The 12,149-nt window shown below is 43.1% G+C and overlaps 1 protein-coding gene across 7 annotated transcripts in view; it reads left to right on the top strand.

Annotated features, from left to right (window-relative positions):
- Positions 1 to 12,149, top strand: part of LOC307223104 (uncharacterized protein) — a 131,459-nt gene that overhangs the window by 85,419 nt on the left and 33,891 nt on the right. For 2 of the 7 annotated variants that reach the window (XM_079988954.1, XM_079988946.1), the window contains 2 exons: positions 1,449 to 1,557; positions 2,779 to 6,907. The gene's annotated coding sequence lies outside the window, so the exon portion shown is untranslated. Of the gene's footprint in view, positions 1 to 1,448; positions 1,558 to 2,778; positions 6,908 to 12,149 lie in introns of those variants that run through there. The other 5 variants (XM_079988950.1, XM_079988949.1, XM_079988947.1 and 2 more) reach the window with 5 other exon arrangements.

Genomic DNA, 12,149 nt, shown 5'->3' with positions numbered 1-12,149 from the left:
AATATGTCGTTCCTGTTGATCTTAAATTTTTTAAATACAATATACTGCCTCCCGTTTGATAATTTTAGATTATAGGAGTGAAGCCGCAATATATGTATTAATTGTCACTTAGGAAGATATTCAGCTGCCTTTTATGCAGAGGTCAATTGTAATTAATGGAGCTAACTTAGGGCTCACCCAGACTTGTGTTTATCCAGCACCTAGAAAGCATGGATCCAAGCAATTTTCCGTTGGTCTTGCAATTTCTTGGCACAGGTCTGAGTGATTTTGCCCTCGCCCCACTGCTTTTATTAGTGATAAATTGGAGCAAACATCAATCTGGAGAAAACCCAATTTCTCTTCTTTGCCTCCAAATTTCACTTTGATCTAAATTGGCTGTATAAACAAAAATTGGGCAGTTAAGATTCCATAGGCCAGTTTAAAAAATAATATAAAATCCAAACTACTGTGTGTGTGTCTGTGTGTGTGTGTGTGTTTCGGGGGGAGGGGGTGTTTTCCATTCCAAATAAGAGCATTTGCCTAGAATGGAACCAGAGATCTTGTTCCGAGGAGCGCAAAACAATTTTAATGCCAACAATATTTTACACAGTAGAATACTTCCCTTACCCGCTGACTCTTCCATATAGGAGCAAGCCCAAAGGAACATTTCATGTGGAATTATTTAATTTTGATTAACAGAATGCTACTTTTAGCTGGGAAAAATGTTCCCATAGACTGGTAGGCAACAGAAAGGCTGTATAAAGCCAGATTACATCACTACTTTCTCAGAGCAACAAAAGACCAATGGCATCCCCTCTTGCTGAGAGAAAATTAGCAGCAACTTTGGATCCAGGGCAAATACTTCAGAAATTAGGGGGTTACTGGCTCCTTCTAGGACCTGACACCTATTTTGCAAAGCACATCCAGAATTTCTTTTTGGTTCTTAAGTCCATGTCCGTACTTTTAAATATTTTTACTATACCAAACTGTAGGTTTCTGAACGGAAAACATCTAATGAGTGCAACTGGGAATGCAAAATGGTCAGTTTAAATTTGGGAAACAGTGACTGGGAAATTTGGAAGATGAGAGAAGCCAAAATGGATAGATTTGGCCATTTCTAATTGCCAGATTCCATTTCTGAATTAAATATAGGAAGCGAAAAAATAATTAAATATGGTTAAGGAGGAGGAGTGTAGTCACACCCACAGCATACATCCAAAGCACACAACTTCCCCCAGACACACCCTGAGAACTGTCGCTTCACCCTCACACAGAGCTATGATTCCCAGCACCCTTAATAAACTACAGGTGCAGATTTGATCTGTGTATTTATGTGTGTATGAAGGATTTTGGGGGGGAAATCCCCACAAGGTGGGGAAAGAGGGGAAATATTTAGCTTCTGGTTTTTGTAAAGCTTGTTCAGGATTTAATGTCTGGCTTTAAGATCATTCACCTTTCTGTCTTCAAAGCAACCTGAAGAAAGAAGGGAACGAGAGACGTCAAAGATGTTCATAAATCACCGAAAAGGAGAAGAAGCCGCAGACCATCAAATGTGCAACAGAGCAAGGCATTTTACAGGTATATCTGAAGGAAAGGGGTAGGGGTGGGAATCTGTTCTGGGTTTTCGGTTTCCAAGTGCGTAATGCTGTCCTGCTAGCCAAGTATCTCAGGAGTGGAAGACTCTTCGGCACACAGTTGGTATGTGACTCTTGCAGCACCTGAGAAAATATACAGGCAGTGTGCCGGCCACAGGAATTTCATCCAGAATATGTGCTGCTGTTACAACCAGCGAACTCCACACATCATGTGCAGATGTTCATAGGAAGCTGCCCTATATAAAAGCAGGCTATTGGCCCATCTAGCTCAGTATTGTGACTTAGGCCTCCTCCAGCTGACCGATTTATTGAGCTTTGCTTGCACAAAGCTTATGTGAGGTTAGGCCGGTGGTTTCCAAACTTCAAGTCACCGCCCCCCTTTTGTTCCATAAACTTATTCTCAGTGCCCCCACCCTATAAAAAGCTCTACTCAGAATAGCAGTTTGCATGGCCAACTGAGGAATATAACAACACAATAAAATTCAAAACAGTAGCAATTAATTGTCCATTTATCTAAAATACAATTGAAACTATTTAGTTTAATTAATTCAACAAAATCATAGATTTGGAAGGGACCCAAGGGTCATCTAGTCCAACCCCCCACAATGCAGGCATCTCAGCTGAAGCATCCATGACAGATGGCCATCCAACCTCTGCTTAAAAACCAAGGAAGGAGAGTTCACAACCTCCCGAGGGAGACTTCCACGGTCAAGCAGCTCTTCCTCATATTTAGTTGGAATCTGCTTTCTTGTAACTTGAAGCCATTGGTTCAAATCCTACCCTCCAGAGCAAGAGAAAACAAGCTTGTTCCCTCTTCCATGTGACAGCCCTTGAGATATTTGAAGATGGCTAAAATGCATGACCTTGATCCAGTGATGCCAGCTTTTCAAATTATGATAGACTCCAGCAACCCCTTGCTGCCCCCACTTGCCTCTATGGCACCCCTCTATGGCAATCCCACTGCCCCCAGTGGGTGGTACCACCCACCTTGGAAACCACTGGGTTAAACTATAGCCTGAGCACACATCATACATTTAAAGCACAATGAGTTCCCCCAAAGAATTCTGGGCACTGTAGTTCGTTAAGGGCGCTGGGAATTACAGGTCCAGGAGGGTTAGACTGCAGTTCCCAGGATTCTTTGGGTGAAAATGTATGCATTAAATATATGGTGTGTCTACTAAGCAGCCACCTTTTTTATTTTCAGGGAGGTTGTACTACAATAAGCATTCATCTTCATTTGCTTGTGGTGAGTTTATACGTCTGCTCATTCATCATTTGCAAGTTAGTATTAAAGGTGTTCCACAGGTAAAAATTCTCCAGGTCAATCCTTCAAAATCTGGCATTCATGGTTTAATTTCTTTTCTTCCTGTGATGACTCTGCTGCAGCAGAAGGCATCTGTAGGGAAGGGCAGTATCTCAGTGGTGGATCATCTGCTTTGCATGCAGAAGGTCCCCAGTTCAATTCCTGGTATCTCCAGGTGGCACTAGGAGAGAACCCTGCCTGAAACCCTGGGGAACTGCTGCCAGTCTGTGTAGGCAATACTGTGCTAGATAGACCAATGGTTTGACTCTGTCAGAGGCAGCTTCCTATGTTCCTATTGGTCACTGTGAGAAAAGGATGCTGGACTAGATGTGCTTTGGCTTGATCCAATAGGGCTCTTCTTATCTTCTTCTGCAACACAACTTAGAGCAGAGGTAGCCAACGTGGTCTCCACCAAACATTGTGGACTACAGGTCCCATCATCCACGACCCTGCCAGCTGGGGCTGATGGGAGTTGAACAACATCTGAAGGGCACAACATTGCATACCCCAGTCAGAACCAGTGCCAAATAATGTGCAGATGAGGCATCAATACACAAACCACAAAGTGCATCTCATTCAGGATAATTAAATGAAGTCAGAGCGGCCTCAAAATAGGCCAGGGGACCTACAAGCAAACATAGGATAGTATTCAACACTAGTGCTACTCAGAGTAGACTCACTAAACTATCATAGGTTCTTTAATTTCAGCGGGTCTACTCTGAGTAGGACTTGGGTGAATGCCACCCATAATTAAGGCTTTATATGAAATCTACATGGGGAATGTGTAATCTGCTGAGGAACGTTAACACGATGTGTTAAAATCTCTTTTTAAACGCACATCTTCGCTAATCCTTAAATGCGCTTTGTTTTCAGCTATGTTCATCCTGAACATTTTAGTTCAGTTGCTGTTATTATTTTAATCCTGTACATTTTATGAAATTGGCTGGTCCTCTTAGCAGTTGAAGATTTCAATCCTAAACACATCTACTAAGAAACACATCCCATGGAACTATGTAAACCGCCATATGATTGCACTGTGAGCAAACTTTCAACTTTTGTACATTTAGAATATTGTTGTTGTCATCTTCATTATTCTTTATCATTATTTTAAGCATGTATGTGTTACGAAATTGGCTGGTCTCCTTGGCAGCTGACGATTATAATTCTAAATACGTTTACTAAGAAATAATCCCATGGTGGAGCGGAGTATTCCACTGTTGTACATACAGAATAAAAGTTGTGCCTATATAAGGTATACAACAAGCAACTCCTTCCCTCCCTATACAGCATTAGCAGGAATGTCTCAAAGAACAAAATCATGACCAGACCCTGGCAGAAGAATGCACATATGGTTAAAGGTAGGAGACAACCACATATGCACACAGCAAGCTCTGCTCACATCTGTTGTTTGTTTAACCAACCTTTTCCTTCTTCATAGTTTTTGAAGGAAAGAGGGGAGGGTATGTTTGGAAGGGGGGAATGATCAGAGAGGCTTTGTTTTCTAAAAGAGAGAGAGAGGGAGAGAGAGAGGGAAAAAAAGTGGTACAACTCAAACACGGATCAGATTTGTACTGCTTTAATCATAATGGTCTTCTCTCTCCAGGCCAAGAATCCTGGGAATTATAGTTTGGCGACATGCAAAAAATTATCTGTGTAAGTTGCTTAAGCCCCCCTCCCCCTAAATAATCACACAGCTAGAGTTCCCAGGGGAGAGGAAATTACATTTAAATCAGTAAGGCCATAGTGTAGGTTTTTCTCCCGCAATAAAAAAGTTCAATTTTAGCGGGGAACGAGGTTAGCAAATGCCTTGTAAGACAGTAAAAGGCTTTTTGATTTCGCCTCTCCAGTCATTTTCGGTTTTATTTAGAAGCAATGTATTAAAGGAGGTGAATGTATCTGATTATTGCTCCATCTGCTTTGCTCCGGTCCCAGTGTTGTTCATGGTTGCTGTTGTTTTTTTAAAAAGATATAAAGTCTGAGGATTGGCTTGCCTGCGGGAGCAGACAAAGCTACTGTCTACTGAGTCAGGCTGTGTCCATCATGGGCACACCCTGGCAGGGACAAAAGCAAAGCCCTGATGCCTGTCCTGGACCATCCTTTAAAAAAGTGAATAAATTCTGAACAACAGAACCTGGAAGCCAATTTTAAACCCCTGCAATGATGCCAATGTTGCAGTGTTCCAGGGCTTCATAAGGAATCCAAACGGCATTTCCCAGCTGCCTGCCACAGTAGCCAACTACCGGTAAGTCTTACTCAGAGTAGATCCATTGAAATTAAAGAACTGAAGTCTGTCGTGATCATTTACTTTAATGGGTCTACTCTGAACAGGAATAGTGTTGAATACCACCCATAGTAAAGGGCTCTCAAAATGAGCCTACTCAGAGTTAGATCACTGGTCCGTCTAGTTCAGTACTATCTAATCCAGTGGCCTTCCAAAGTCTTGGGCAGGGGTCTTTCCCATCATTCACTATCAGATCCTTTTAACTCAAGATTGCTCTAAAGAGGCTCAAAATAAAGAAATAAAAATGAGTAAAGCTCTTTCATGTACATTTTGTTGTTGTCATCTGTGAGCGACCTTGCAAGGTAGGTCAAGATTATTATCCCCATGTTGCAAGTAGAGTTCTGGCGCCCTGAGCTGCATTTTGAATGCTCTCCCCAGAGACCTTTGCCTGGCACTGAATATGATGTCCTTTCAGCACTAGATGAAAACCCTTTCCTTTGCCCCAAGCATATTAGATTTAAGTTTTTATTCATTTTAATTAGGCTTGTACAATGTGTGTCCCCCTGCACTGCTCCTGTTTATATTATATTTTTATTTGATTGCTATTTCCATTGTGTTATCGGTGCATTTTATTGTTTTAGCTGCTCTGAGAGCTCTTGCTGGAAAATTTCTAAACAAATTTTCAAAACAAACAAACAACAGCATCTGTCTTGCAGAGATGAAATTAACTACAACACCACAGCAGTTCCGGTTGCTTTCAGTTCTATTTCTGGTCACACTAGATCATGACAAAGAAACAGCAGTTGGCATGTAGGTTTTAGATAGCAAAATGCCCACCAAATTTGGTGTGCAAGGGAGGAGAGATTGAGAGCTCCAGGCCCTTCCTAAGCACACCCCCCTCCCCGGTTTGGCATTGCAAAATGTTTACTTAAAAAATAAGCAAATAAATACATATAGGTAACATTTCACCAGAAAGAGGTTACAACCTGAAAATCTCTTATACAATATTTCTTATCTCTTGGTGGACTCCTTGATATAACTTAATTCTGTTCCAACATAAGACAAAAGGTCTCCAAACTTCCATGAGTATGATTGCTCCATTTCCCCATCACTGACGTTTGCCAACTGTTTTGGAATCAATCGTCAAGCATTGCTAGATTTTCGCCCCACCCCCAGGAATACAAGAAACTGCCTTGTACTCAGTGAGACCATTGGTCCACCTGGTTCAGCATTGCCTACACTGACTGGCAGAGGCTCTCCAGCACTTCAGACCAGATGTCTCTCTCAGCACAACCTGCGGATGTCAGTGATTGAAACCTGGGTTCTTTTGCATGCAAAGCAGATGCTCTACCACAGAGCTATGGCCATCCCCATAAAGTGTTTAGCAACTAAATTATGAGTTGCAATCTACGTATTGTTTACTTAGGCATTTGTATTCTGTTTTCATAGATTGTCCAAACAGAGCAAGAACAAAATTTCAGGTTTTAGAGACATCATTTCCTCTCCAGTCTCTTTGATAGTTCTTATGATAAGTTTCCTGAAGTTTATTACATACTTACAGGACCACCACATTTGCCTGAAGCTTGTGTTTTGTTCCATACGCTGCCAGCAACATGAATTAGCTAAGCCAAGTACAGCTGCCACCAGCCCTGCACACTCGCCACGCTGGCTGAAATTGTTGGGATTTGTAATTCAACATCTGGTGTTTGCCACCCTGAGCTAAACCATATAGGTGACAATACCCATCATTAGTCATACTAGGGAGACCCACTGAGTTATGTTCAGTGCAGTTCTACTTAGAATAGACCCACTGAATTCAGTCATGCCCATGAATTTCAGCGGGTAAACACTAAATAAAACTAATATTAGCTACAATCCATTGAACTCAATGGGTTTAACACCACGAATTTCAGTGGGTCTACTCAGTTTTGTTGGCCTTGTGTTTCTTGCAAGTATGGGGAATCTCACACCACATGCAGATCATTTTAATGAAAATTTCTTTAGATCTAGTAGCTGCTTTGTTCTTTCTTCTCTGCTTTATGCCCTCTTAATGTAGCTTCAGAATTAGGGTTTTCATCCCATTATTCAACCCAAGATGTGAAGAGAATCTGCAACCCTTCCTTTTTTTTGTGGTGGTGGAACAGTGTCCCTGATAGTAACAGCCAATTGAACTACCAGAGCGAGTAGATGCATAACACAAAACAGCTGTCAGGGTTTCCCCCCACCTCCTCTTGGCAAATATAAGCTTTCAGATCTATAGTTCAACCCACCGTTTGAGTGGAAGTCAGAGAAGCCATTCCTGAAACATCTGTGGTAAGGGTTGTAAGGCTTTTAAGAAATGGAGAAGAGGAAGTAAGGCAACACTAAGGGCATATTCACACCACACATTTAAAGCACTGTAATACCACTTTAAACAGTCATGGCTTTCCCCAGAGAATTATGGGAGCTGTAGTTTGTTAAGGGTGCTAAGAGCTGTTCGGAGACCCCTGACCCCCTCACAGAGCTACAATTCCAGGAGTGGTTTATCAATCAACTCTTCTTCACAAGGACCTATCAGAATCGTAGTTCGGTGAGAGGAATAGGGGTTTCCTAACCGCTCTCCACACCCTTAAACTACTGCTCCCAGAATTCTTCAGCACAATCCTATACTCGTCTACATGGAAAGAAGTCCCATTTCACTGCTCGCTGGGTTAGAGGGGGCAAGGGCAAAGGCCAGAAGCGGCTCACTAGGTGAGATGGATCCACTACGCTTGTGTCCTTCAGTGACCCATCTGCTGGGAAGCTGGCAGAGCAACTCTGCCCTACCCAAAAAAGCTGTTTCTGGCAAGAATTGTGAGGATGAGGAGCACCAGGAGGCTTTGGGGATGAGCCAGGGGTGCCATTTGGGGGAGCTGAGCAGCTGAGGGCTCTTCTTAAATCTTCAGGCAGGGGGCCAGCTAGGCTCCCTCAATATTCCACAGCCTGAAACGGGCCTTGCTGGTCCTTCCCACAGCTGTGATGGGCCCCGTAGGGCCTTCCCATGGCTGCAGCAGGCCTCGCAGCCTCCTCCTGCCACGTGACATCACATGTGCACATCATGTACGTGACATCACACACACACACCGGGCACCCCCAAAGTTGGGCAGAACCCACTGGGATGGGCAGTGGGTCCCTTCCTAAAACATGACCTTTGGCAAGTGCCCGATGATGCTGACCTCAGGCGTTAGCCCTGTAACTTCTTGCTGGCTGTGTGTATCCAGGTTTTGACACCAGTTATCCATAATGAAACCTTGTTGGGTTACAAAACCCCCTTAATCACTACTGCGAGGAAGCAAATTGTATGTGGATGGGTTTTTCTTGGGTCGTCAAAGAAGTGTGGTAAAAAAACACTGCTAGTTGAAGAATAGGCTGTTTCCTTTTTGCCTTTGCAAAAGGAAACAAAAAAGCCAAAAGTGAATTGGCTCTTAATCTCCAAAGGAAGCTGATATGAGATGGATTTCTCCCTTCATCTCTCCCTGGACTGTTTTTTTCTTCCTGCTGTGAGAAAACTATGGTCACAGCACACCTGTGTTTCACAGGAATATAAAGGTTTTTGCAGCAGAAACCTCTGAAGCCCCCAGGAATTCCTTTGACGCTGGGATATGAGCAGCAGTTGTGGGTCTTAATAGCTGCAGTCTCCTTTTGGGGGGACTTTAATAAACATCCCCTTCCTTGAAAAGAAACTCCAGTTAAAAAAATACATTCTCAAGTTGTGTATTGGACTGTTAAATAAATAAATTTGTTAGCCTTAAAGGTGCTTTCTGCAGGATTCTTCACTGTTGTTAACGCGAAGATGGTGACCCTAAAGAACAGTGTCACAAATGAACTGGACAGCCTTCTCTGTTAAAGGTTCTGTCTCTCCATTTGGCTGGATGCACATTAACCCATTTTTAGATGTAGAAAATGTAGTTTTTCTCGATCTGGAATTGTTGATACTTATCCTCAACATTAAGGGACACGGGTGGCGCTGTGGGTTAAACCACAGAGCCTAGGACTTGCCAATCAGAAGGTCGGTGGTTTGAATCCCCTAGACGGGGTGAGCTCCTGTTGCTCAGTCCCTGCTCCTGCCAACCTAGCAGTTCGAAAGCAGGTCAAAGTGCAAGTAGATAAATAGGTACCGCTCCGGCAGGAAGGTAAACGGCATTTCCGTGCGCTGTTCTGGTTCACCAGAAGCGGCTTTGTCATGCTGGCCACATGACCCGGAAGCTGTACGCTGGCTCCCTCGGCCAATAAAGCGAGATGAGCGCCGCAACCCCAGAGTCAGCCACGACTGCACCTAATGGCATGGGGTCCCTTTACCTTTACCTTTATCCTCAACATTAGGGTTGCCATATTTCAAAAAGTAAAAACCAGGACACCCCGAAAGTTTCAACAGGCCTTTCGGAAATTTCCCGGACGTATGGCAGCCCTACTCAACACGCCACTTTCAATTTAGATTGATCCTAGGTCCTGCCATCCATAAGCGGGGGTCTCTTTACTTGATAAACAATTGGAAATCTTTTCCTTTACATTATTCACACCTTTTTCTTCCCTGCACATACCCCAGGTGAATGAAGGAGGAGGTAGTGATCCCACCCACAGCTTCATTGGGCAGCTATGGATCTCCCCGCACCAGCCAATTGCTGGGCCCACTTCTATCTGTTTTCAAACGGGCACACTGTGGGATAATACAGAATCAATATGCAATAACACCCCCCCCCCCAACGAAACTAGTTTCTCAAGAGGCGCTTCTTAGGGGCAACATATTTGCACTATATTTCCATTGTGTGCAGACTACATAGAAAAGACAAGTACTCAGCCTCCATAGATTCTAGAAATGTGTGCATACAGCCTTATTTTCATCACTGAATAAGGTTTATTCTGTTCCCACCATCTTTCGTTGGTAACAACACTCAGTCTGACAGCTTCCTGGTGCTTTTTGTCATCCTCTGTAATGAAGAAACCCAATTTGTATTGTGTTTTGTTTTTTCAGGTGGTTTTTTTTTTAATTCAAAAATTATCCTTGTTAGAATACTACTTCAAGGGACTTCGAAGGAAGGGAGGTTTTTTTTTGTTCCTTTTTTGTTCTGTTTTATTTTAAGATATAATGAGAACTTTGTGTGAGCCGCCTGCAGCATCCCTGTTAAAACTGTGATTAATGTCACTGTATAATTCTGACAAGCTGAAGCTCTCTCATGGCATCCATTCATCTCAAGAGTTCCTCTCTAGCTCTTATTTATTTATTGAACAACATGTAAGCACCGTTCCCTTTTTTTTGTCTAAATGTATCAGTGTTTCAGCACAGAGACTTCAAGGTTTCAGTCTTGTTGACAATAATGAGATCATTCAGACAATTACCGCTGTTCCCCCCCTCGTATGTTTTTTATTTCTTTTTAAAAAAACTCCACTAGTGAAGAAGATTAAAGAAAAGTTAAGGAGCTTTGTCTGTTTCCTGTTATCCATTTGCTAAGCTGGAGGGGGAAAGCAGTGTGTTTTTGTGTGGGACACACACAGAAACACACACACACACACACACACACAAAAGAAAAACCCTTTAACATTCCAATTGTATAAAATCAGGGTAAAGACAGCTGTAATGTTTGCAGATCACTAGGGCTTCTTTGGAAGTCCTGCACCATCATCCTGCACCAACACACCCTTTGCTATCCAGGGTCAAACTCTGGGGGTGGGAATGGAGGGAATGGTTCCAGAAAAACCCAGCTGTGTGGGTGGCACTGATTGGCTAGCTCTAATGCCATCACCAAGACACCTCCCACTCCCCATATCGCCGAGGCATTTTCCTGTTGTTTTACAACTTACCTTACTATGTGCACTTGTACTTTTGTACTTTTCATTTTTCAATAAAGAATATAAGATTTAAAAAGCCTTGATTTGAAAACAAGGCAAGGGATAAATGTAGAAAGTGCTAGGTATACATGTGCTTGCAGATTTGTTTTGTTCTAAAGTGGGCAGACCACATAAAGCAAGGGCCCAGACGGATCAGGTTGTTTGGGATAATGCAGAGTTGTCACTGATGTCTGTGCCTGAAACCTTAAGATCTCCCTTATACAGCTTGCAGGTTGACTTTGTTTTCCTCAAGTCACTTCATTAGTCTAGTTTCAAACTTTAGCTGACCTGAAGCACCTCAGACTCATTGCCCAGCCCTGACATCAGATCATCACCCACCTAAACCCATCACCCAACTCCTGAAGACTTTCCCTCAAATTTTCTGGGGATTTTTGCCCATGGTAAGATGGGCCTGATGTTGTCTAACAGCTCGTAAGGACAGAAATTTGCTGGGAAGCCAGCAACATTAAGCCAAGGCACCCTGTCACAGCATTTGCTTGCTCAGTTATACTTGTAGCAGAAACAAATCTCATTAGGAGCCTGTGAATGTCCTGCTAATAACAACTGCTTTATTCATGCAAAAGAAGAAGAAAAGCGAGGGGTGGAAGAAGAAACCCTCAATGTACAAATGGGAACAGGGCAGTGGGGTGACAGAGAAGAAAAGTCCCGTCAAAACTAGATTAAAATAACATCAAAACATGAAGATAAGTGAATTCAGAGTTTAACTATGAAACTCTCTTTCCTGCTGTGTATCTAGATACTGCAGGAGCCTCAAAGCCATGATTAGCTTAGACACCAAAGGCCGAACGGTACAGTAGATCAGCTCACACAGTTATAGATGACATCAAAGCAAATTCCACATGAAGGACAAGGGCAGGTGGTACACAGCGCTACATGCGCCTCAATCAACATGGTCAATGGGGTGTCCTAGGAGCTGTTGCTAAACACACACACACACACACACACACACACACACACACACACACACAAATATCCACAGTACTTGCTTAAGTTTTCAGGATCTGCACCATCCTGCCAAGCCATGGGATGCTGCTCAGATATGCCGCTGATAAGAACAGCCCTGCTGGATCAGGCCAATCTAGTCCAGCATCCTGTCCTCACAGTGGCCACCAGATACCAATGGGAACCCGTAGTAAGCAGAACCCGAATACAAGAGCACTCTGCCTCCCCTCCTGTCATAGCCACG

The sequence above is a fragment of the Podarcis cretensis genome, assembly GCF_951804945.1.
Source record: "Podarcis cretensis genome assembly, chromosome: 8".
Lineage (NCBI taxonomy): Eukaryota > Metazoa > Chordata > Lepidosauria > Squamata > Lacertidae > Podarcis > Podarcis cretensis.
This window is presented reverse-complemented; position numbering and strand designations above follow the sequence as displayed.